The sequence below is a fragment of the Lissotriton vulgaris genome, chromosome 11 (assembly GCF_964263255.1).
Source record: "Lissotriton vulgaris chromosome 11, aLisVul1.2, whole genome shotgun sequence".
Lineage (NCBI taxonomy): Eukaryota > Metazoa > Chordata > Amphibia > Caudata > Salamandridae > Lissotriton > Lissotriton vulgaris.
The window spans coordinates 586,593,747-586,618,246 of NC_141699.1; the positions used below are offsets into that span (position 1 = coordinate 586,593,747).

The window sequence follows — 24,500 nt, forward strand, 5'->3', positions numbered from 1 at the left end:
CAAAAAGCTGGCTTGTGATTGTAAGGGAGGCTTTTTAGTCCCTCCTTGTTACCGCCTTGTCTCCTTTTGACCCCACCCACCAGGATTTGATCTTTTACATGCGGCGTAATACTGTCTCCTTTAACTGGTCCCTACGCACTCTTTTTCACCACACAACGCCGGGCTCACAGTCATGTTATTTAATTGTTTGGCTCTGCGCGTTTTTCACTTTTGCATTTGTTTATTTCAATATTTTGTAGCGCAGTCCGCTAACATTAGCGCCCTCGCTTTTCCTTTTTGCATATGTCGGGCTCCTACATAAGACCGTGCTTGTTTGTCGGTAACAGCCAGCTAATTGTTGTATGGAAGGGCGCTGTGAAATACAGTTCCTTGCGTGCTTAAACGTGATCCCCAATAACCGCCCCACTGTAATTTACTTCGACCATCTCAAGTTATTTTCCTCTTCGTAGATTGACAGCGCGTTTTCTAACTTAATTATTGCAACATCAGACGACTGTGCAAGAAGCAAACCACAATGCTATGAAGCGCTATATAAAACCCATAATGCATCACCTATTAAGCACGATATACGTGTTCCTACAGATTAATGCAAATCGATTAAAACAATGGAAGACATGTGCAATCATTTAATACTGATGCCATTGTTATGTCTCAGTGGGTTAGTTTGCCTGGTGCAGAGATCAGTACGTCACATCTGTGACACTAAAGGGGTAGGGATGGGGGTGAGTTGTGTAGTTAGGCTTTTGAAAGTGCCTCTCTAACCTTTAAGAAGTTATACAATTCAGTGTTGTCTAGTTTGTATCTGGATTGAAGTTCATTAAGTGTAATTTGATATGAGGAGTTTTCTAGCTGGTAGGGGAAGAATATCCCTTTGTTAATCCAAGTATCATAATTTATACTTTTCTTTTCCCTTTATATAAAATATCATGGTTGTTTCATATGGATTCCATCTTGGATCTCTTTATGGTTGAGTCGAGTTTCTTGTCTATCCTTAGTAACGCCACTTTTGTATTTTTGAAAATAGATTTAGACCTAATTAGCGTTGTTTGATTAGAGGTGAGCAGGGCAAGGGGGTTAAGATTTTTAAGAATAGCTTTCTCAACTTCTAACCATACAGGAGTATATTTGATGGGAAGCAAAATCAAATAAAAACCTTGTTTTGCCAGAAATGCTGTTCAATATATTTTAAAATCGGCTAAGTTAACTCCTCCTAAGGATATGTCCAGTCTTAGCTTTTTAAGTCCAATTCTAGCTTTCTTGACTTGCCATATACATTTTGATAAAGGATGCCCAGTTTATGGTGAAAGTCTTCTGTTAGAATAAGTGGGAGCATGTTACTTAGGTAATTAATTAAGGGTGTAATCATCATCTTTGTTTCAATTCTCCCCACCACGTGATACATTTTGGGGACCATGTATCTAGACGTTTTTTAAAATCCTTTTTCCAAAGTTATATTTTCATTATGATGGAGTGTGTCAATTATATTACTACTGAATTCTATACCTAGATATTTTATATATCCTGGTTGCCACACAAGACTGGAATTGCCTAAAGTTTCTCTGGGACAATGAACATATAGAGGTTTTACCTTCGATTTGTCCCTATTTATTTTATATCCCGAGTGTATAGAGTATTTCCTTATTGTTGGCATCAGAGCCTCAAGTGAAGGACTCGGGTTTTCAGTTATTATTAATATATCATCCGCGTAAGTGCCTAATTTAACTTGAGTATTATTAAACCCTACGCCTTTTATATCTGTGTTCAATTTGATGTCTTGAATTAAGGGTTCTAGCGCTAATAGTAAAAGGGATGGCGAGAGTGAACAGCCTTGTCTTGTACCTTGTTGTAGAGTGAAAGACTCAAAGTGAGCCGTTGATCGCAATATGTGCCGTAGGCGTCCGATATAGGGCCCTGACCATATTTATGTAGGATTCCCCAAGTTAAATGAGTACATGCATTGTTTTAACAAGCATTTGCAATGCAATAGGTCTCGCATTTGGAAAGTTTGAGCTATTCGTATAGTAAATGACGATTTTTTTAATTTATGTGTTGGTTTTGAAAATTGCAAAATTAATAGCTTTGTCATTTACAATGCCAATACTTTTAACTTTTGCAAATGTGACAACTATAGCATTTATAATGCAACATGTTTTGTATTTACGTGACTTAGATGTATTGATATTACAAATAACAATGGCTTTTAATGTTTTTAACTAATTAATACTTAAATAAGTTATTGTAATTTATAATGGCAATAGCTTAAACTTTTGCAAATAACTTTTGTGAAGATTATGTTCAGTGTATTTTATTGTGACAAATCCAAGAACAGAAGTGAAATATTAACATCTTTTTGTGACATTTGTAATTAAAGCTTGAAACATTGAGAGAACATATTTGAACCAGTTGTTGTTGAATGGTTGCACATATTGATGCTGTGGTGGCGCTGAGTGATGTTGTGGTGGCGACAAGTGATGCTGTGGCGTTCAGTGATGCTGTGGTAGTGCCTAGTGATGCTGTGGTGCCCCTGAGTGATGCTGTGGTGGTGCGATAGATAGAGTGAGGGCGATAGACAGATAGAGTGAGGGCGATAGACGGATAGAGTGAGGGCGATAGACGGATAGAGTGAGGGCGATAGACAGATAGAGTGAGGGCGATAGACAGATAGAGTGAGGGCGATAGACAGATAGAGTGAGGGCGATAGACAGATAGAGTGAGGGCGATAGACAGATTGAGTGAGGGCGATAGACAGATTGAGTGAGGGCGATAGACAGATTGAGTGAGGGCGATAGACAGATTGAGTGAGGGCGATAGACAGATTGAGTGAGGGCGATAGACAGATTGAGTGAGGGCGATAGACAGATTGAGTGAGGGCGATAGACAGATAGAGTGAGGGCGATAGACAGAGTGAGGGCGATAGATAGAGTGAGGGCGATAGATAGAGTGAGGGAGATAGATAGATAGAGTGAGGGCGATAAATAGATAGATAGAGTGAGGGGGATAGATAGAGTGAGTGAAGGCGACTGATAGAGTGAGGGCGATAGATCAGTGTGTGGTTGTGGGTGTGGTTGTGTGTGTGAGGTTGTGTGTGTGTGGTTGTGTGTGAGATTGTGTGTGTCGTGTGGTTGTGTGAGATTGTGTGTGGTGTGGTTGTGTGTGGTTGTGCGTGGTTGTATGTGTGTGTGTGCGTGGTTGTATGTGTGTGTGTGCGGTTAGAGAAGGATGTATGTGGAAGAGAGCAGCAGATCAGCACAGGAGAAGAGAACAGGGAGTTGGAGCAGGGGGCGGGTGGAAGAGAGCAGCAGATCAGCATGGGAGAACAGAACAGCGAGTTAAAGAAAGAGGTGGGGTGGAAGAGAGCAGAAAATCAGCACAGGAGAAAAGAACAGGGAGTTAAAGAAGGAGGTGGGGTGGAAGAGAGCAGTATATCAGCACAGGAGAAGAGAACAGGGAGCAAAAGAAGGAGGCGGGTGGAAGAGAGCAGCAGATCAGCACAAGAGAAGAGAACAGTGAGTTAAAGAAAGAGGTGGGGTGGAAGAGAGCAGAAAATCAGCACAGGAGAAGAGAACAGGGAGTTAAAGAAGGAGGTGGGGTGGAAGAGAGCAGTATATCAGCACAGGAGAAGAGAACAGGGAGGTAGAGAAGGAGGCAGGTAGAAGAGAGCAGCAGATCAGCTCTGGAGAAGAGAACAGGGAGTTAAAGAAGGAGGCGGGTGGAAGAGAGCAGCAGATCAGCACAGGAGAAGAGAACAGGGAGTTAAAAAGGAGGCGGTGGAAGAGAACAGCAGATCGGCACAGGAGAAGAGAACAGGGAGTTAGAGAAAGAGGCGGGTGGAAGAGAGCAGCAGATCAGCACAGGAGAAGAGAGTATCTAAGCAAGAGGGGGACATTTATGTTCTCCTGTGCACTGCTCACTGGACTATTTTGACATAAATAATTCCACCATACCATTTCTAGAACTATAGAATCTGTTACAAAGTTCAACGTAACCATATTGTAACCATATTAAAAATGATAAGAAATGCTACTTGCGCACTTTCTCAAATCAAAAACAAGATGCATGTGAAACAAGCTTTGCTTAGCTTTTAAATATACATAACCAAAATTGCTTGCATTAGCACATTTTACTGAATTAGGAATAATGAAACAATTGCCTGCCATAACTTTCGCCTTACATCCTGTCTTTATCTGGCATAGTTTCCTTGTAAATGACTGAGTAATAACTCACCTAGAGGCAGTTCGAAATTGTTAAACTCTGTAGACATATGGGGTAATAAGGGAAGCCAGGCTTATGAAGCTTATTTGTAGACTGATATTTATCATGCGCTCGCTCCAAAGTGGCAACCGGCACACTGTCTGGCCTGGCCAGTGTTTGGTTGGTGCAAAAAGAACTATTGGACAGAATGCAGAACAGTGTCATACATTCACCTCAGTACAGAGATCTGGACTTAAATCCATAGTTTGTTTGCTCACCATGCCATTCCAGTTTGGACCCAGCCATATGCAAATCAGTGTTTGTTTGGTGGCCTGAGTGGACTTAAAAAGTTGACTCTCTGGAAACCTTCATTAAACAAGCCGGCAGCATAGAAGAAGCAGGCACATCGCCACTCTGACATCGATTGTGTCATGATAAATGGCCTCTGCCTGCCTTCCACACACAGCACGTTTCTAGGATATTGCCTGATGTTCTCGGCTGAGTAAATGGTCTGCACTGAAGTCCGGCTTCTCAATGAGCCACCAGGCCCTGAGCCGGATGTGGCGGAAAACATGCAACGCTCCCTTGGCAATCTGGGCAATTAAGTGTGTGTTGCGGGGGGAGAGGGGTCACGGCCTGAAGCCGAGCAGTTCTTCAGAACTCCCCGTAAAGAGGACGCTATTCACGAGCCCCCACCCCTACTATGAACTTTATACTAAGCTCACTCTGTAATAAAGTGCCTCTCGCACAGTATCAAAGCACTGTGCAAGCCTTTCATTCCAGTGCCATAAACTGCTGGGACTGTCCCAATAACAGCACTACTAGCCGGCGTAAACAATAAACAGGGGCATGCTGTGGGAGATGATAGCAGGGGAAGGGCAGTGCACGGCCCGCCATAGTTAAATATAAACAGTGGCGTGGAGGGGAGGCTGCGGGGAAGGTGACTCACGGGGGTTGGAGGTGGGAGTTGCTCACGGGCCGCTGCAAGGGAAAGGGGTGAGAGCAGCAGACTCAGCAAAGCGAGTTTCACATGGTGCCTGCCAATGGGTGGCAACGTTTTCAGAATACTTGGTCATTCAGTTCTCTCTCTACAGAATGCAGGGAGCAATGCCTTGTATAATGATAATTGTGATTCCATGCGAAGCATTGTGAGCACTAGAGGGTAGCATAGAACCAATGCGTCAGTCCAGGGGTCCTCACGTTATAAATACTCAAGGAGCCGTGGGACAAGCTATGAACTGCTGCGTCTAAAGCAGTAGCCCGTAGTCTATGGATTTACAGCCGCCTCCATGAGTCCGAGCTCCGTGTATTCCAGTTCCCAAAATGGGGCAACCAATCGGTAGTGTCTTCAAGGCACTGGAAACGCCATTCGGCGATGCCGAAACCCCTCCTGCTCGCGCTCAGCCACTGGCCGGAATGAAAGCACCTATGCATCATCCATAAGAAAAATAAACAGCCACACAATGCTGGCGCTGCGTGGCCATGATGTTTGTGGGGAATGTGCCCCCGGGGAGGGCTCCCGTCCCGACTCCGCAAACACAGACAGCAGAAAACAAAACGCATCCAGGAGACAGGGCTGGGGAGCAGGCCCCGGGGGCAACATGAAATCAGAGGCGGGGAGGTCTCCTGAGCTCCGGGGAGGCACACAGAATCAGAGGGGGTAAGGAGTAATAAATGGGGGCACGGAGGAGGTGGGGGAGAATGAGATAGAAATAAGGTTGTGAAGGCTTGGGTATGAGAGAGTAAGGGGTAAAAGGACAAAGGGAGAGACGGAGGGGATATTGAGGAGGTAATATGGAAAGGAGTCCTTGTGTAACGTAACCGGTGCTCACGTAAAGTGCTTCAATACCTTTGGGTCGAGTTTGCGCTATATAAATCTGCTAAAAAGAGGGAGTAGAGCATGAAAAGAAGGGGTAACATGTAAACATCAACAGGATGGGGAGAATGAGCGCGGCGATTGGGGCATGGAGCTGAAATGGCTGGCCGAGCAGGAGAGGCGCGTACGTATGAAGGGCTGATGGACAGGGGCAGGTACTAAGAGGAGTGGGCCACGGGGGGACGCAGAGACTGTGAGAGACCCGAATTAGAGCAAGCATTGGCAAATCCAATTGTTATCAACTTTGGAACCTACTGGCACTGCCATATGCTTTTGGTGGTGCTGTACAGCATCGGGACCCTCTGCAACATCGTCAAAAGACGTGCTGCCGCGACCGGGAGTTGTGTGCACGAACGCGAGCAAAAAGAAAACAAGCTTTTGGCATTGCTGTGTGGGGGTGGGGGGGGGGGGGGGGGGGAGGGTGGTGTGGTGTGTTATGTGGCTGGCGTGCACGCGCCTGTCTCACATGAACTGTATGGGATCCGCAGCCGTTTTGGTAGACTTTTCTTTTCCACTTACTATAATTCTCGCCAGCAATGCGCAAGCGCATTGGCAGGCGAGACCGAAAAATGACCATGAAACCATGTCACACGACTTTTCAGTGTCCATAGTAATCGCTATTGTGTGATCTAGTTTAATAGCTGCATTTTCAAGAACATGACATAACAAGCGGGTATTGTCATTCGACATACGATTTTTAAGAAAGCCAGCTTGTGAGTTACTTATCAAATGTGGGAGAACTCCGTTGAGCCTTGTGGCTAAAATTTTCACATATATTTTACAGTAAATATTGATGAGAGATATCGGTCGAAAATCTTTTGGGAATAGGGGATCCTTCCCTTCTTTAAGGATAACTATAATGTTAGCCTCTGTCATGCAGTTTGCCGTTCGTCCTCTATTTGCTATATTATCAAATATTTTTAACATAGTCTGGTGCAATAAGTCTGTAAATGTCTTATAAAAAGTGGCTGTGAAACCGTCCGGTCCCGAAGCCTTATTGTCTTTAGGGATTTAATAGAATTTGTCACTTCCAGTGCGCCTATTAATTTCCCTAAAGCCAATTTATTGTTTCTTTCAGTTAAGGCAGGGTAATTTTTTCAAATATTGGGTGCATTTATGTAATTTAAATTCTTGATCTTTTTTTTATAGGTCTTCATAGAAGGTTTTAAAGGTATTTAAGATATCCTTTTGTTTCACATGCAATTGGTTTTTGGTATCTTTGATAGACGAGATAACGTTTTTGTTCTGTTTGTGGTTAAGATAGGAAGCTAACATTTTACCTGCTTTATTGGCTTTGCTTCGCAGTGTGTAAGGGCCTTACATTTGTTTACCCAGACTCCTGCACGTTTAGTCAAACTTTGATTGTATTCATATTTCTTTTATGTTAGGAGGTTAAGAATATTATCATTTAGGGAGTTGGCATGTGAGGACTTCAGGCTCTTAATTCCACGTTTTAACTTAACTAATTCCATATTAAGGTTTTTATTGATATTTGTTTTAATTCCGATGATAACTCCCCTAATGGTGGCCTTCACTGCGTCCCAGAAGGTATTTACGTTTGTCTCCGGAAGATCATTGTTTGGTAATTTGTAATTGCCTCTTCAATTTTCTTTTTGTCTTCTGGATCTAATAGGACATCATTATTAAAACGCCATCTTTTGGTTGATGGTTTATTATGACTGCCAGCTAATTGAACACTGATACATGAATGGTCAGACACTAACTTGGGCAAGATGTCTGTTTGATCAATTAGGTGTGTGAATGGTCCGGATGTAAGTATGTAGTCTATTCCAGTGTATGAGTTATGTGGAGCAGAGTAAAAAGTGTAATCCCTAGAGTCAGAGTGTTGAAGGCGCCAAGCACCTTTAAGGTTAAACTTAGTACATATGTTTTTAACTATGCTGTGCGATCTTGTAACTTGATCTTTACATGTGGATTGGTGATCAATTACCGGATCTAACAGGATGTTGAAATCGCCGCCAACTATGATGAGATTGTCCTGGGGCAGATTTTCAATAGTGCTTGAAATACCCTCCCAAAAGTTGGGATTGTCCGTGTTAGGGCCGTATATATTTACGATATGTATGGAGTCTACCTTCTTTTTTCAGGTGTGTGACCAATAATCTACCTTCATTGTCATTTGATTGTGATTCCAGGGATATATTGGCTTTCCTTGCTATTAGGGTGATTACTCCCTTCTTTTTATGAGCTACTGGCGAACATGAAACTTGTGATATCGATTTATGCTTAATAAACACAGCATCTTCCCCAGATAACTTTGTTTCTTGTAATAGTATAATATCCCTTTTAGATTTGGCTAAGTAGTCAAAAAAATTCCGGCGTTTGATTGGATGGTTAAGCCCTTTCATATTTAAAGAGGCAATGTTGAGATCTTCTGTAATATTATATGTCTTAGTTTGAGTCATTATATATGTAAGCAAAGGTAAAATGATCTGGTCACATGTGGGTTATATATGGTATTTTGAATAACGGCAAAACAGGTAGATTAACACAGGTAAACATTAGATGCATAAGGATTACTTGTATTGAAGGCAGATATTATACTGACGCTGGCAGGATTTATGAAATAAGCAGTACATAGGAACTTTCGACTAGTATGAAAATATGTAGTGATAAGTGCAATGAGAAGCATGGCGAAAGCAATAATGAAGAAGAGTTAGAAAAAGATGGAGAAAAAATAAAGCTAATAAACAGCTGAGAATATCCAAGGTACAATCCCTCCAAAAAACCATTCTCACTCCGCAAAACTTGGGGATCCCAGGAAGCCCTAACCACTCACCCCACCCAACCCTGCATACATCGACTGTCGGAGGTGCGACGGCAGGAGCGTCAAACCGTCAATCAGAGAAATTCTTATCCTAATGTGGTTTAACCATCCAGAGTATATCATGTTAAAAAAGCAGGTTATATGTTATAGGGCAAAACTATGCACTTTAGTAACTTATCACGTATATATGCTAGGAAAAAGGCATAAAGTGAATTACTTATACCAGACTTGAAAACGAATATAACCTATGAAAACATGTAATCCCAACTAAACACATTATAAAAAGATATATACTGGCAGTAGGCGACCGTTATGCTAGAGAAACCAATCTGTGTTTGGAAACTTATCTTATTAGCCCCTGCTAATACATATTTGACTTTGTAAATGCTTAATAATGGATATGGATAACAACCGCATGTTAAGCGACATAATACACACATGGTATTTAAGTGTTAACCCTCGAGTACGACAGGAATCTGCACATCCAGCTGTGAATAAGCAACAATAGATCGCAAGCCTTATGAACAAGAGGAGATGAAAACATTTGAAAATTACATGAACATACACATGAGGCAAAAGGCCTAAATGGGATATGGAAAGGATATCATGACTTCCTTTTATTGGAAAAGGAATTAGTGAGGTTCATGTCCTGAGTGGACGGGCCGTCTAGAAAATTTGCTAAGTCTTTGGGATCCGTAAAATAGCGACATCTGCCATTTTCTATGATTCTTAATTTGGCAGGACCAGCAAATGAAAACTGAATATGTTTGTCCCTTCCTTTGTCTCGTAGAATGAGGAAGCCTTTTATAGTATCCACTGTAGGTTTAGAGTAGTCTTGTGTGAAAATTATTTATTGACCGTTCCAAGTAATCTGTCGGTTTTTACAGGCAAAGTTGAGAATGGCTTCTGTATGTTGGTATCACAATGGTTTGCAGATGTTTGCTGTGAAGAAGAATTATAAGCCAGAATTCTGTGTGCTTGGTCCAGCTCTAGGTTATTAGGAAATGTTATGCCCGTGATCTGAGGGATCCAGTTCCCCTGGAAGGCTATCCATGACTCCGTGGAGTCTTCTGAGCCTTCCGGAATACCAAGGATTCTAATGTTGCGTCTCCTGTTTCGATCTTCAAGTTTGGCTGCTTTTTTCTTTAGATTGGTGATCATATCCCTAAGAGATTTTATCTCTTTGCTGGCTTGAAAGGAAGTGTCCTCAACATCGCTGATTCTTTGTTCTGCTGCTTCTATTTTAGAGTTGATTGTGTTCATGTCCGCCCGTATGGCAGTTAGTTCTAGCTGCATAGCGTCCGTATTTTGTTTGGTAGATTTAGCTAGATCGTGAACATGGGCTAGCTTTTTGAGAATCATTGCCATTGTGCTGTTTATATCCGCTTTGGCCTTGATGGGAGAGTCGGACAGTGAAGGATCACCTTTGTTTCTTTTGTATTGACTTTTGGACTCCTTTTCTGCCACAGTGAAGGTCTTGTAAGGATAGGATGAAATCCTTATTGTGTTGGTAATGCTAGCTCTAGTGTTAGGAGTTGAACTTCGATATTGTACAAAACTTATAGATGAATACCAGCACATTGGGTCAGTACCAGATAGTGAAATGGCGATACACTTCTTGAGTCAGTTGTTCGCATAGAGATGATTCGCAGAATGGATTGTACGTTATTGCGCAAGAAAGTCGCTGATCTTTTGGTGTACGATTTGTTCCCTGTTAATGAACAAAGGTGTATGGCTATCTGCGAAGTCTTCTTTGACTAGTTGACTGCTCTGTTTGCAGTGTGTTCATAAACCTCAGTAATCGCAGGAAACACTTCCTATTCGGTTCAGGTAGCCAGGATAAACAAACCTGGTTGTTGGAATATTCACATGCAGATCAGCTGTATAGCATGCAAAGTTGTTTTTACCCCAATGATAAACACTGAAATCCCACAGATATATTTGGTGCCTGTCATATGTTATTTTGATGCTTCAACAGATGGGAAATGACACCTCAAAAGGCTAAGCGCTATGAAGGTTGTAGAGGGCACCAGCACATTGCAGGAAACATGAGAAATTGATAATGTTGAAGAAGCGCCCCCCAGCTTGGGGTGACCGAAAAGGATTCAATCGATCTCTACCTTGCAGCAGATTCAGACAGTTATATCCCAGATCGAAAGTGCCAAGATCTGAGACTCCCGGCGCTATCTTGGGGTCAGGCTTTGTTAACACAACGATGAAGCGCTCCTCTTAATCAGCAGGAAACGGCATCAACAACAATTGTCCAAATTGTCTAGGCTTCACCGCATAGCACCACAAGAGAAGGTATGACACTCTTCGTACTCCTTACATAGTCGCCATTTTAGAGTCGAGCCGCGTTAGACACTGATCACCGCAAAGTTCAAATGAAGTCATAGCTACAAAGGTGATAATACCTTAACAGAAGATGGGTCCGGTAAGATCCCTATGGAGCAGGTGCTCGGTAGGGCAATCAGATGTGTTACTGTTCCTTCGAAAATAACTGTGCTATTGTTGCTCGTCATCCGCTTCTATGATCGGCGGAGTTACGGGCGGTAAAACTACTTAATGCAGCACCTTATGTCGATCAACGATGGCACCCAGAGGAGCAGCGCTCCATCAGGAACCAAAGCCTGGTGTTCTGATGTGTAGACGGTTCCAGGAACTCCGGAATCCAAGCATGTAGTGACAAAGAGACGGGATCAGGCAGCTATTGGCTCTGCCGTCCAAGCCACATCCCCCTTCAAAAGTTTTGATTCAAAGATTGCACCCAGGTTCTTGACCTTGCGTTTGAGAGCAGTGGGGTTCCTTCAGAGACACTGGCCACCAGGCTGATGTCCAAATACTGGGAGTTTTTCCGAGCAATAAGATCTCCGTTTTGTTAGCGTTTAGTTTTAAACAGTTGTCGGTCATCCAGACTGCAACCTCAGATAAGCAGGCCACAAACCTGTCGGCCGTGATGGCTGTGGGGTCCAACAGATTTACTATTAATTGGGTGTTGTCGGCATACACCACCACCTGAACCTTATATCTTTTCATGATATCGGCTAAAGGTTTTATATATACATTAAATAGGGTGGGGCTCAGGATAGAGCCCTGAGGGACCCCTTTCCTTGAGTGGAACCGATCCCAAACATAAGGTTTAAGTATAACGTGAAAGGATCTGTCCTGTAGAAAAGAGCTGAACCATTTTAAGGCATTGCCTTTAATTCCGGCTTCCTGAAGCCTATGGATCAGTATGTTGTGTGCCACCATATCAAAGGCTGCACTCAGGTCCAGTAGTATCAAAGCCGAAGGCTGGCCCCTGCTGCATTCTGTCTCAATATTTATTCAGATCGGAGGAGGTCCGATTCGGTGGAATATGTAATAATACATCTATCATTTGAATCATTGTGGGCTTATTTATGATAGATGTTTGATACCAAACATCTTTTGTTTCAGTGAAGCCATAAGCCATCATGTAGCAGAGGAACTCTTATTCACCAGTGACCAGTACATATAGTCAAGAATGTTTCTTTGTTCACTGGCAATGTCCAAGAATCGACGTGGAGATCACAGGGGAGAATCTGCTCATGCAGATATGTCCTCACATGTAATATAATGCACCCTGCCATAGGGCTGTAAGTCCTGCTGTAGGTGTGACTTACTTATATCACAGGAGGTGTGCCATGTCGTGTCTTCAACTTTTCTCTGCAGCATGTCATGCAGCCTCCATCTAAATTCATTCCTAAGTCTATGTGGCCGACTTGTATGGGGCCATCTCCCTCTCCAAAAAAAGAAATAAAAAGCCTGGGCATCTGGCTTGACAAGGATCTCACCTTTCAAACTCAAGCTAGGAAAACCGCGGGAGTCTGCTTCGGCCCGCTGCGAACTGCACACAAAATCCCCCCCCCCCCCCCCCCCCCCCCTTACCGACCCACTCCAGAAAACTCCTTATTCAGAGTCCCATCCTTTCCAGACTAGATTATGGTTATGCCCTTTATCTTGGCGCCCCCAAAACTGTCATTTCTAAACTTCAACTAGTCCAGAATTCAGCAGCCAGACTTCTGACAGGCACAAAAAATCGATGCTCTGCCAAACCCGTCTTAAGTACCCTCCACCGGCTCCCAATTCAGGAGAGAGTTAACTTCAAATCCCTCTGTATCACACACAAAATCCTTCAGGACAAGGGTCCCCTATTCTTCGAGCTCTGATTAAACCCTACAAATCCAACAGGAAGCTCCGTTCCGACTTTCTCCACTTAGCCGACACCCCCAGAATTAAGAAGGAGCGGTCGTGGGGGGGCGCCTCTTCTCCTACAATGCCCCCAGGCACTGGAACTCCCTCCCGCTTACCATCCGGAGGGAAACCAACTTATTAAAATTCCGCAAGCTCCTGAAAACCTGGCTCTTCCTAGTAGACTCGCTTGTTCTCGGGCTAAATCTGCAGCGCTGGGAAGCCCGCAGGTAGCCATGCGCTCTACAAATCCCTTTCCATTCCATTCAATGGCAGTTTGCATGAATATGCTGAGAGGTACCTTGGGGTGGCACAATACCTGCTGAAGCTCTTAGGGGCCCTCTTCGGTCTCCCTGCCCTAAATACTAGGGGTACCATTTACTGGTGACTTATTAAAGTTGCTAAAGATATTGCCAATTGGGGGAACAATTGTACAGTTTTTGGGACATCAGGCACTGGGGACCTGGATAGCAGGAACCTAGTGCACTTCTGTTAACATTTCATAAAATACCAGGCAAAATATGGGGGTGACCATGTCAGAAAGGGACACTTTCCTACAGCAAATTTATTCAATTGTGTTGTAGTAGCAATTGGGCTATTTGTTGTTTTTTCTTTTGGTTTCTTTTAGAAAGGTTGTAATTTTTTTTAGCAAAAGTATATACTCAGTTGGTAGTTCAACTGGTCTCTTCTAAATTTGCAATACGTTTCGTGTGGTACCTTCTTTAGACTCATCAATCATTTTATTTTTAGTGATCTGTCCCCATTTCCCACCTGTTTTCTTTATTTTGGGGCTGAGGTCCTCACCTTATTTTTGTATTTTGCATATGCCTTCTCTGCTGAGTCTATCTGCTGTCTAACCTTGTTGTTGGAGGTTGTACTTGAGTTAACTACAGACCTGTTGGCTTTTCCTCTGCCTTTTGGAACATGCAACAGTGGTTTGAGGGGACCATCCAATAAATAGAAAAATGGGTTCCTTTTACCCCATCTTGCATGGTAACAATCACCATCAGTAGGCATCTCCGAAGCTTTCGTTGATATTGTTTGCTTAGGTTATGAGGCCTGTTGTGACATCATACATGGAATCGCCAGTTTAATGCAAGATAAAGCTAAAGTTTAAAACACTGCCTCTCCTCCTAGGAAGTATGTCTCCCATAACAAAGTCTACAAAAGGTGTTCGGTTTTAGCCTCTTATTCCTCACAAAGTCTTTCATAATTTTGTATTGACGACTCAAAAAAAAGGTCCAGTGTGTAGGGCATAGCATTGCATCACTGGAGTTGAGATTTTGAAATCTTAACAAGATGCATCTCTGTAGTTATCAAATGTGAGCTATCCTGTTTCTTTGAAATGCTCCTGTCTTTTTTTTTTGGCTGATCCAGGCAAACACACTGCAAGAATGAAGACTGAATCTCAACCTTTCTTTACATTTCTTATCACCAGAACTTAGTTCCATGTGATAATGGACTACCCATTCTGCTCTAGTTTCCGGTGCCTCCTGCAGTGTGTGTACAGCTAGCAGTCTTCTGCCAAATGTGAGCTACATTATCTCATTGCGCCTGACTTTTTACCCAGTTGCTGCTTCCTCACAGCTTTGAGGCGACCTTCTTATACAGGGACGAAACACTCCCAGCCAGCTCTTGAACTTCGCATGTAGGCGAACAAGAAGCAAACTGCTTGTGGGTTTTGATCCCTGTCATCTATGCACTGACCTACATGCAATCTGAGATGTTATATGTATGTTTTCCATTCATAGATAGAATGTGACACTTGCAATAAAGAATTTCTGAAAGCTGAATTCCCCCTTGTAAGTGTTAGGAAACATCATCAATTTTAAAATACCTTACATATACTTACATTTAAGTTTAAAGTCAGGGTGCTACAAAATGCTTAGCTCTGATTACTTGCTCCTATGGTTGTTTTTTTTCCTTCAAATTTCCATGGAGAGTGTTGTGAAGTTGATGTCTTTTGTTAAGTTTCAGTGTTGCAGGTAAGCACCCATCTATTGACTTGATTTTATAGTCTGTTTGTTAGTTAGCCATAAAGTTCGAGGCATGTGGGCTGCTGAATTCATATCTGTGCATAGATCGCCGCCTAGTGTTGGGTCCGGATGATTGCACATTGTTGTCCTGGAAGAGTCTTCGAAGTATCACGAGATAGGTGGCTCCTCCCCTGGACTACAGTGCGCATGGGCATCGACTCCATCCCCAGATTGTTTTTTTCCGCCATTGGGTTCGGATGTGTTTCGGTTCCCTCTGTCGGAATCGATAGTTGTTTAACTTATTTTACTTGAGACCAAAAGGTCTTTAGGACTCGCGTCGGTATTGTCTATCGTTCGGGTTCGTTTGTTTCATCGACTCCGAACCAACACTGCCCTTCCGCGTGCTTTCGGCGCAGACGGGCCTACACGACGCTCCAAACTACTTTCATCATGGAACGAAGTCCATTTAAGAGGTGCCCGGTGTGTGCCTCGAAGTACCCACATATCGGCGTGCACCCGGTGTGCAATAAGTGCTTGTCGCCGGACCACGACGAGGCCAAGTGTATGGCCTGCTCCAAGTTCCGGTCGAAAAAGACCCTCAAGCTCCGCCGAGCTGCAAGACTGCAGGCCCAGCGATCGGCACCCCCTCCGACGGACATCTTCGACATGGAGGATGTCGGCGACGACACTATCCAGGATTTCACAGAATCTAACCCGGCGTCGGAGGTCGAGGAAGACTACGACGCGGAAGACGAGGATTTCGAGGAAGTCGTCGAGGAGGTAGGGGACGACGACGGGGCCATTGCCACCGTAGAGGATAGCTCAGAAGAGGAGCTTCCTCACACTGACTCCGGGGCCAGCCACCATTCTAAGGCCCAGGCCGAGGGATCGCCTTCGGGCCTTATCCAAAGCCTTGATTCCCGTCCCACGGCTCCGCCTTCCGGCCCGGCCACGGACATTGATACGGCACCACTCACGGTACAGACACCGAAAGTGAAACCATCGGTCTCGACGCCAGACGTATCGAAACCGAAAGCGCAAGTCGCACTGGTCGGGTCGAAGACTTCGGAGGCCTCGGCGCTGAAGAAATCCAAGATGGCCGTCGAGCTCAAGAGCCACGCCAAAATGGCCGACCCGAAGACTACGGTGTCGAAGCCGAAGATAAAGACGGCCGACGCGGCTGCGTCAACGCCGAAGTTGGTCGACGCACTTAAGAGTCGCATCGATACCAAGAAGGTCGACGACCATAAGAAGGCCACGAAGAAGCGGCAGGACGACCCCAAGTCTCTCACTGCCCCGCTTCCACTCGACAAGGCCAAGGGGGCAGCTGCGTCGGCTCCGAAGACTGCGTCATTGGTCGCCGTTCCAAAACCAGCTTCAGAAGACTCTCTCGAGCCAGTGCGTCCCTCCGCCTCGTTCACTAAAAAGGTCACAGAGTCCCTTCAGCGTATTAGGGAGGGGGCCGCAGCAGTCGAGCCGAACGACACTGTGCCGCCCAAGCCTATCCAAAAACCGGCAAAAACGGCAACGCCGATTCTGTTCACGTTGCCGCCGAAGACGGCGTCGAAGGCTTTCACGGCAAAACCTGGGGCCGGTGTGCCCTTGAAGTTATCTTCGACGCCGAAGGCATCGTTAGTGGTTCCAAGCCCGCGCCACCAACCACTGGCAGAAGAAGAGCGTCGAGAAGTGATCATCGACGCCAACACAGGCAAGCTCTCTCTCCTTAAAAGGAAGATCACCCCGGAACTGGCATTAGAACATTTCCAAATCCCACTTAAGACAAGCACTGGCGTTGCCAATAGGTCTTGCATTAGGAAAGTGTGAGCTATTGGTATTGTAAATGACGATTATTTTTTTAATATGTGTTGGCATTGAAAATATATAAATTAATAGCATTGTTATTTACAAAGCCAATAGCTTACACTTTCCTAATGCGAGTCCTATTGGCTATGGGAATGCTTGTTGTTAGCCAGCAAGGACAGTGCTGTTGTGGTGCTGAGTGATGCTGTTATGGTGCTGAGTGATGTGGTGGTGTATTAGAGTGATGTGGTGGAGTCCCAGAGTGATGTGGTGGTGTCCCAGAGTGATGTGGTGGTGTCCCAGAGTGATGTGGTGGTGTCCCAGAGTGATGTGGTGGTGTCCCTGAGTGGTGTGGTGGTGTCCCTGAGTGGTGTGGTGGTGTCCCTGAGTGGTGTGGTGGTGTCCTTGATTGATTTTGTGGTGTACATTAGTGATGTGGTGGTCTCCCTGAGTGCTGTGTTGGTGTCCCTAAGGGTTGCGGTGGTGTCCCTGAGTGCTGTGTTGGTATCCCTGAGTGGTGTGGTGGTGTCCCTGAGTGATGTGGTGGTGTCCCTGAGTAGTTTGGTGGTGTCCCTGAGTAGTGTGGTGGTGTCCCTGACTGATGATGTGGTGGTGTCCCTGACTGATGATGTGGTGGTGTCCCTGACTGATGATGTGGTGGTGTCCCTGAGTGATGTGGTGGTGTCCCTGAGTGTTGTGGTGGTGTCCCTGAGTGGTGTGGTGATGTCCCTGAGTGGTGTGGTTGTGTTGTTGAGTGGTGTGATGGTGTCCCTGAGTGATGTGGTGGTGTCCCTTAATATTTAACACAGAAACTGTAGTAATGGCCCGGACTACATTGCAACATTCTGCTTAACAGTATCTAAGGGTATATTTTTTAAGCAAACGAGCCTGTGGACAAATATGTCAAGTAATACCATCCTAAGGGTTTCAATCTATCCATATGAGGTGCTGCGTTACTGAAAAAAGTAGACCAAATCAAGTAATGGGAATTTGGCTAACTTCAGTGGTGTGATCAGAATTTCACCCTGGCCTGATTTTATAGGAGCTGGAGTATGGCGAGAATGGAGTATGGCGAGAATGGAGTATGGCGAGAATGGAGGATGGTGAGAATGGAGTATAGTGCGAATGGAGTATGGTGAGAATGGCCCATGGTGTGTAATGCGGGGTGGGGAACAGCAGCAGTCTCGCAGGGGAGGTAGTTTGACTGTGGTCAGTCTTACACTGTCCCTTAAATCATCTGAATGATGAGGCTGGAGAGATAGCTTCCCTTGTATAGGCGGCACGCAATGTATAGAAACTGTCTTAAAGCTTCCTAGAAGATTGTGCCCACTCCTAACTGAGGGAGGAATTGGCCCCTCGCCAGACCACAAGGCCAAGCTCGAGCAGCGCAAAGCACGACTGGCGATGTGTTGTCACAATGCGCTAATTTCACAAACCAGGCCTTCGAGGCGCTGCTCGGCGCGTCCCAGCAGATGACTGAGTGAAAGGGCCCGTCTGCCTGCAGCTCTCTGCAGACAGGGAGACGGAGGGCCCCGGGTCTCAGACAGGCTGACTGGCTGCTGTGACTCTGCATGCTGTGCCTTTATCTGAGCGGGGCTGCCCTGCAGATGGCCGGGGGGTCTCACGGGCGCACAGGGGGAGGACGCCTTTGATCTATTTGTTGTGGGGGTGGGTTCCCAGAGGACTGCAGGCGATTTGCAGGTTCTGATGAGAGGGCTGTTGTGGGCTGGAACCCCTGCCTGTGCGGTTATTCCTACAGGCTCGCATGAAAAGGGATTGGATGACAATGTCAACAATCTTTGGCCTCCCTCAAGACATTCAGCGAGTATGGTGAAACATTGAATAACATGAGAGTGCAGAAACAGACCAGACACATACGAAAGGGCGGGGCTAACCTGGCAGGAGTGTGATCAGTGTGGGGCCAGGAAGGATAACATGTGGTGGGGACTTAATGTGAAAGTCAGTGAGGGACACAGTAAAAAGAGGGCAGACAAACTTTTGGGATTGTTTAAAAAACATGTTTTTTTATTTTTTGGGCATCGGAGTTCAAGAGGCGTCAAGAGCTGCCCTTCAAGAGAAGTACATTCTGTGATAGTGTGGACGAAGGGAGGTACCCCGCAGCGGATGTCGGTGCCAAGAAAGGGAGCAGGGGGTGAAAGTAATAGAATAGGCTGTGTGGAGTAGAAGTTGGCAGCGGATTTCGGAGGAGGGGAGAGGGTAGTGAGTGCGTGCGAAGAGGAGTACAGTAGAGAGAAAGGGAGTGGATGGGAGGAGGCCCCATGGAGGAGGAGGAGCGAGAGAGAGAGAGAATGGAATGTGCTTGTGAGATAAGTGCGTGTGTGCACGAGAGACAGAGCCGCTGAGAGTCTTCCAAGAGCACATGAACGCCGGTGATCAGGTCTGTCTCGTGGCCCCTTTCTTGCTGAGTAATCTTAAGAATTCTGCCTGTAATCAAAGCCTATGTCAGCATCTTTACTGCTTGAGCAATGATGAAAAAGACGAACAGATTATCACTTTTGCGCTGTGGACCCGTCTCCCACTAACTGCATGTCTGAAGTCAAGAATGTTAACACTAGTGTGGAGCCACAACCAGAACATGTAACTTATTTGCCCTTAAATTCAGAAACTGAATGTACCGGGATAGGTAAAGTGACACGTTCAACTTGTGGCTATAAGCCTGTGCAATGCCATCGCACATTGAAGCCATGGCATGCTTTTAAAACACACACAAGTGCTTTTGCCTGTTTAGAATGGATTCAAAGTAGCATTGGCGAACAGGAATGAAAACAAGAAAATACGAGAAGGAAATACAACGAGAAGGGAGGGGAGAATGGCAGCAGCAGATGAGCCTGATGAAAGCGGATGAAAAGGGAGGGGGGAGGAGAGAGTGCGATGCGAGCAGCAGCAGGGAAGGCAATCAAGCGGAAAACGAAAGCCGCCGGGAGAGCCTGGGTCGGGAATGCGAGCGAGGGGAGGCAGGCAGATTACGAGGGAAGCCGGATGGGGGCGGGAGAGCCTGGTGGGGGAGCGTGAGGGGGAGGAGAGAGTGCGATGCGAGCAGCAGCAGGGAAGGCAATGAAGCGGAAAACGAAAGCCGCCGGGAGAGCCTGGGTCGGGAATGCGAGCGAGGGGAGGCAGGCAGATTACGAGGGAAGCCGGATGGGGGCGGGAGAGCCTGGTGGGGGAGCGTGAATGCGCGAGGGGAGGCAGGCGGATTGGGAGGGAAGCCTGATGGGGGCGGGAGAGCCTGGTGGGTGGGCGTGAATGCGAGAGAGGGGAGGTGCTGGTGTGGGAGGGGGGAGATGCTGGTGTGGGAGGAGTGCTGCTAGGGGAGGAGAAGCCGGTTGGCGCGAATGCGAGAGAGGGGAGGTGCTGGTGTGGGAGGGGGGAGTTGCTGGCGTGGGAGGAGTGCTGCTAGGGGAGGACTGGGCTGGGCTTGGATGCGATGCGCGTGCATGTACACGGGCACTGCATGAAAACCGCGGGGCTGAAAGCCCTTTGGTTTGAAGATGTTTTCGCCACATGAATTCTCGCTACGCTCGATGCGCTTGCGCGCATCGATAGGTCGCGAGACCTAAAAAAGATGGACTCTGCTGGTGCCTCTGCCCCTATGGAGCCTGCATCACCACAAGGCCATGAACTTTCACCCACTCATTCTAATGTTGAGGAGGGTGATGGTAACGACGAGGATGAGTATGCCTATCCAGTCTACTCAGACCCAGAGGATGTGACTGAGCCTTGGTCTGCTGGTGGCGACCCTGGGGACCCGCATTCAGGACAGGAGCCTCAGCTTTTTTCAGCAAAGACTTCCCCAACTGAGGACTCTGCAGCTTTCAATGCTCTAATTGAAAGAGCGGCAGCCAATCATGACGTCGATCTCCATGCTGACCCAGTAGACGTCGATTTTCTTTTTGACACCTTTTCAGTCGCTGAAAGAACTGTAAAGACTTTGCCAATGCTAAAAGGGGTGTTGAAACATGCGCCAGAGGTCTTCAAGGAGCCCACCCGAGCAAGAGTCGTCAACCCACGTATCGACAAGAAGTACAAGGCAGCGCCCACTGATCCAACATACATCAAAGGACAGTTGCCTCTGGATTCCTTGGTTGTCTCCAATGCTCACAAGAGAGCCAACTCACAGACTACGGGTGATGCTCCTCCCCCAGACAAGGAATCAAAAGTATTTGAGGCTTCGGGGAAACGTGTTGCTGTGCAGGCAGCCAACATATGGCGCATATCAAACACACAGGCGCTACTTCCGCGTTACGACAGGGCACACTACGACACTCTAGAGACCCTTCTACAGCACTTGCTAGATCAATATAAGGAAGCAGCAGAAATGTTGATACAGGAGGGGAAGCTTATCACCAATGCTTCAATTAAGTGCGCTCTGGATGTGGCTGACACCGCCTCAAGAGCAATAAACACTAGCGTTCTACTGCGTAGACATGCATGGCTCAGAATATCCGGTTTCAAACCAGACATTCAAACTACCATCCTGAACCAAACTGTCAACCCAGACCACCTGTTTGGCCCAGAAGTTGATACCACCCTCGAGAAAATGAAAAAGGACACCGACACTGCTAAGTCTATGGGTGCCTTGCAGTCCCAGCAGTTTCGGGGTGGTTCCTTTCGTCGCTCCAATAATAGAGGCACCTCGAGGGGTCAACTGTCAGTCGACGCAATTCTATAAGAGTAACACCCAACCCTCCTATACCAACAAGGGTCGGGGTGGATACCGTGGCAACAACGTCAAAGGCAGAGGACGTGGTAATAACAGCTCCAGGTCCTCCACCGCCAACAAACAGTGACGCCTTGTCACTGCCCCCCGACCACGCAACACCGGTCGGGGGGAGACTCCAGCAGTTCCTGCCCGTGTGGAAGTCCATCACCACGGACAGGTGGGTGAGATCTCTTATCCAATATGGTTATTGTCTGGAGCTCACGTCCACTCCACCCAACATACCCCCAAAGAGCCGTCCTATGTCCGGCGAGCACTTGCACTTGTTGCAGCAGGAAGTCAACGTCATGCTGCAAAAAGGAGCAATAGAGCTCGTGCCCCCGCAGGAAAGAGGTACAGGAGTTTACTCCCTCTACTTTCTTATTCCAAAAAAGGACGGATCCCTCAGGCCCATCCTAGACCTCAGACCTCTCAACTTTTACATTCTGTCAGAACATTTCCATATGCTCACGCTGCAGCAGGTTCTCCCACTGCTTCGGCAAGGGGACTTCCTGGCAACTCTAGACCTCAAGGATGCGTACTTTCACATTCCACTGCATCCTTCACACAGAAAGTACCTCAGGTTCACCATTCAAAACCAGCACTACCAGTTCAAGGTTTTGCCTTTTGGGGTCACCACAGCGCCCAGGGTCTTCACAAAGTGCCTAGCGACGGTGGCGGCGCATCTGAGACGTCAGAACATCCACGTCTACCCCTATCTGGACGACTGGCTCATTCAAGCGAAGTCGGCCCAGCAGTGCGCCGACCACGTGTCCCACACCATTCACCTTCTGCACGATCTGGGGTTCTCACTGAATTACCCAAAGTCCAATCTCCAGCCCGCCCACATACGGCAGTATCTGGGTGCGACCTTAAACACTCTGGCGGCCACTGCGCAGCCGAATTCAGTGAGAGTCAACAGCATTCAGTCACTGATCCAAAGATTCAGACCTCAACACTCGCTTCCAGCAAGAGTGTTCATGCAGTTGATAGGCATGATGGCCTCCTACATCTCCATAGTCCCACACGCGAGACTACATATGCGTCCGCTTCAGGAGTGCTTAGCACGTCAGTGGACTCAGGCTCACGGGCAGTTGAAAGACCTAGTGTTGGTGAGCGGTCGGGCATACAACTCTCTGCATTGGTGGAATCCACAAAACCTTTGCAAGGGCCGACCGTTTCAAGAGCCTGTGCCGCAGATTATCCTGACAACGGACGCTTCTCTCCAGGGATGGGGAGCGCATGTACTCCAATACACTGTGCAGGGACTATGGACACTACAGCAAAAGAAGATGCACATCAATGTACTGGAACTGATGGCGATCTGCATGGCCTTAAAGGCATTCAAAGTACATCTGTGCAACAAGGTCGTATTGATCCGGACGGACAACATGACGGCCATGTACTACATTCAGAAACAGGGGGGCACGCACTCTCCGCAGCTGTCTCATCTGGCTCAGAGCATGTGGAAGTGGGCCATTCAGAGGAACATTTTCCTCATGGCAGAACATCTCCCAGGCAAGGACAATCAGATGGCGGACCTGCTCAGCAGGCACAGCCACCAAATGCACGAGTGGGAGATACATCCATCAGTACTCCAACCGTACTTCCGAAGGTGGGGTCATCCAGAGATCGACCTGTTCGCCACAAGGGAGAACGCAAAATGCCAAAGCTTCGCCGCCAGGTTCCCACACCCGCAATCGCAAGGCAATGCGATATGGATGAACTGGTCAGGCAGATTTGCGTACGCTTTTCCCCCAGCACCTCTGATACCGCTGGTGGCGCGCAAGCTCAGGCAGCACTCGATGACTCTCATCCTAGTTGCTCCAACGTGGGCTCGCCAACCATGTTTCTGGAACTTTCCGTGGTACCGCATCAAAGGCTTCATCTCACACCCAGCCTTCTGACGCAGAGCCATGGCGACATTCAGCACCCAGATCCGCAACAGCTCAACCTGGCGATCTGGCTCCTGAAGTCCGAGAGTTTGGCTACCTTAACCTTCCTCCCAATTGCATGGACATCATTCGGGAGGCGAGAAAGCCCACTACTAGAGCATGTTATGCGGCAAAATGGAAGCGGTTTGTCATCTATTGCGCAAACCACAACATTGATCCACTAGATGCTTCCATTCAGAACATCATCTGTTACCTGTTCCATCTATACAAGTGTAATCTGGCATATACTTCCATTCGCATTCACCTGTCTGCGATGGCCGCATACCTCCAAAATAGACAGCACCTTTCACTTTTCAAAGTGCCTGCCATCAAGGCATTTCTGGAAGGCCTCAAAAGAGTCATTCCGCCACGGACTCCACCAGCTCCGGAATGGAACCTCAATGTGGTTCTTACAAGACTGATGGGTCCTCCCTTTGAGCCACTACATTCTTACGAACTTCAGTTCTTGACATGGAAAGTGGCTTTCCTGGTAGCAATTACATCGCTACGGAGGGTTAGTGAGCTGCAGGCCCTCACAATCCAAGAGCCTTTCTTCCAAGTTCATTCAAACAGGGTAGTGCTCCGGACTAACCCTAAATTTCTACCCAAGGTTGTGTCTCAGTTCCACATCAACCAAACCATTGAGTTGCCGGTGTTCTTTCAAAATCCAGAGTCACTGGCGGAGCGGATGCTCCACACCCTTGACGTTAAACGGGCCCTAATGTATTACATTGATAGGACCAAGGATTTTAGAAAGACTAAGCAGCTTTTTGTTGCCTTTGCGCCACATCACAAAGGTAACCCTATTTCCAAGGCTGGTATTTCTAGGTGGATCGTGAAATGTATTCAAATCTGCTATGCAAAGGCAAAACGCACTCTTACAATTCCACCAAGAGCCCACTCCACCAGAAAGTTGGGGGCCTCTATGGCTTTCCTTGGAAACATTCCCTTAGAGGACATATGTAGAGCAGCCACATGGTCTACCACACATACATTTACTAAGCAT

The 24,500-nt window shown here is 46.6% G+C and overlaps 1 protein-coding gene across 9 annotated transcripts in view; it reads left to right on the top strand.

Moving 5' to 3' along the window:
• The window catches only part of XPO7 (exportin 7), a 687,768-nt gene that overhangs the window by 270,726 nt on the left and 392,542 nt on the right, over nucleotides 1–24,500 (top strand). The gene's annotated exons all lie outside the window — the stretch shown is intronic.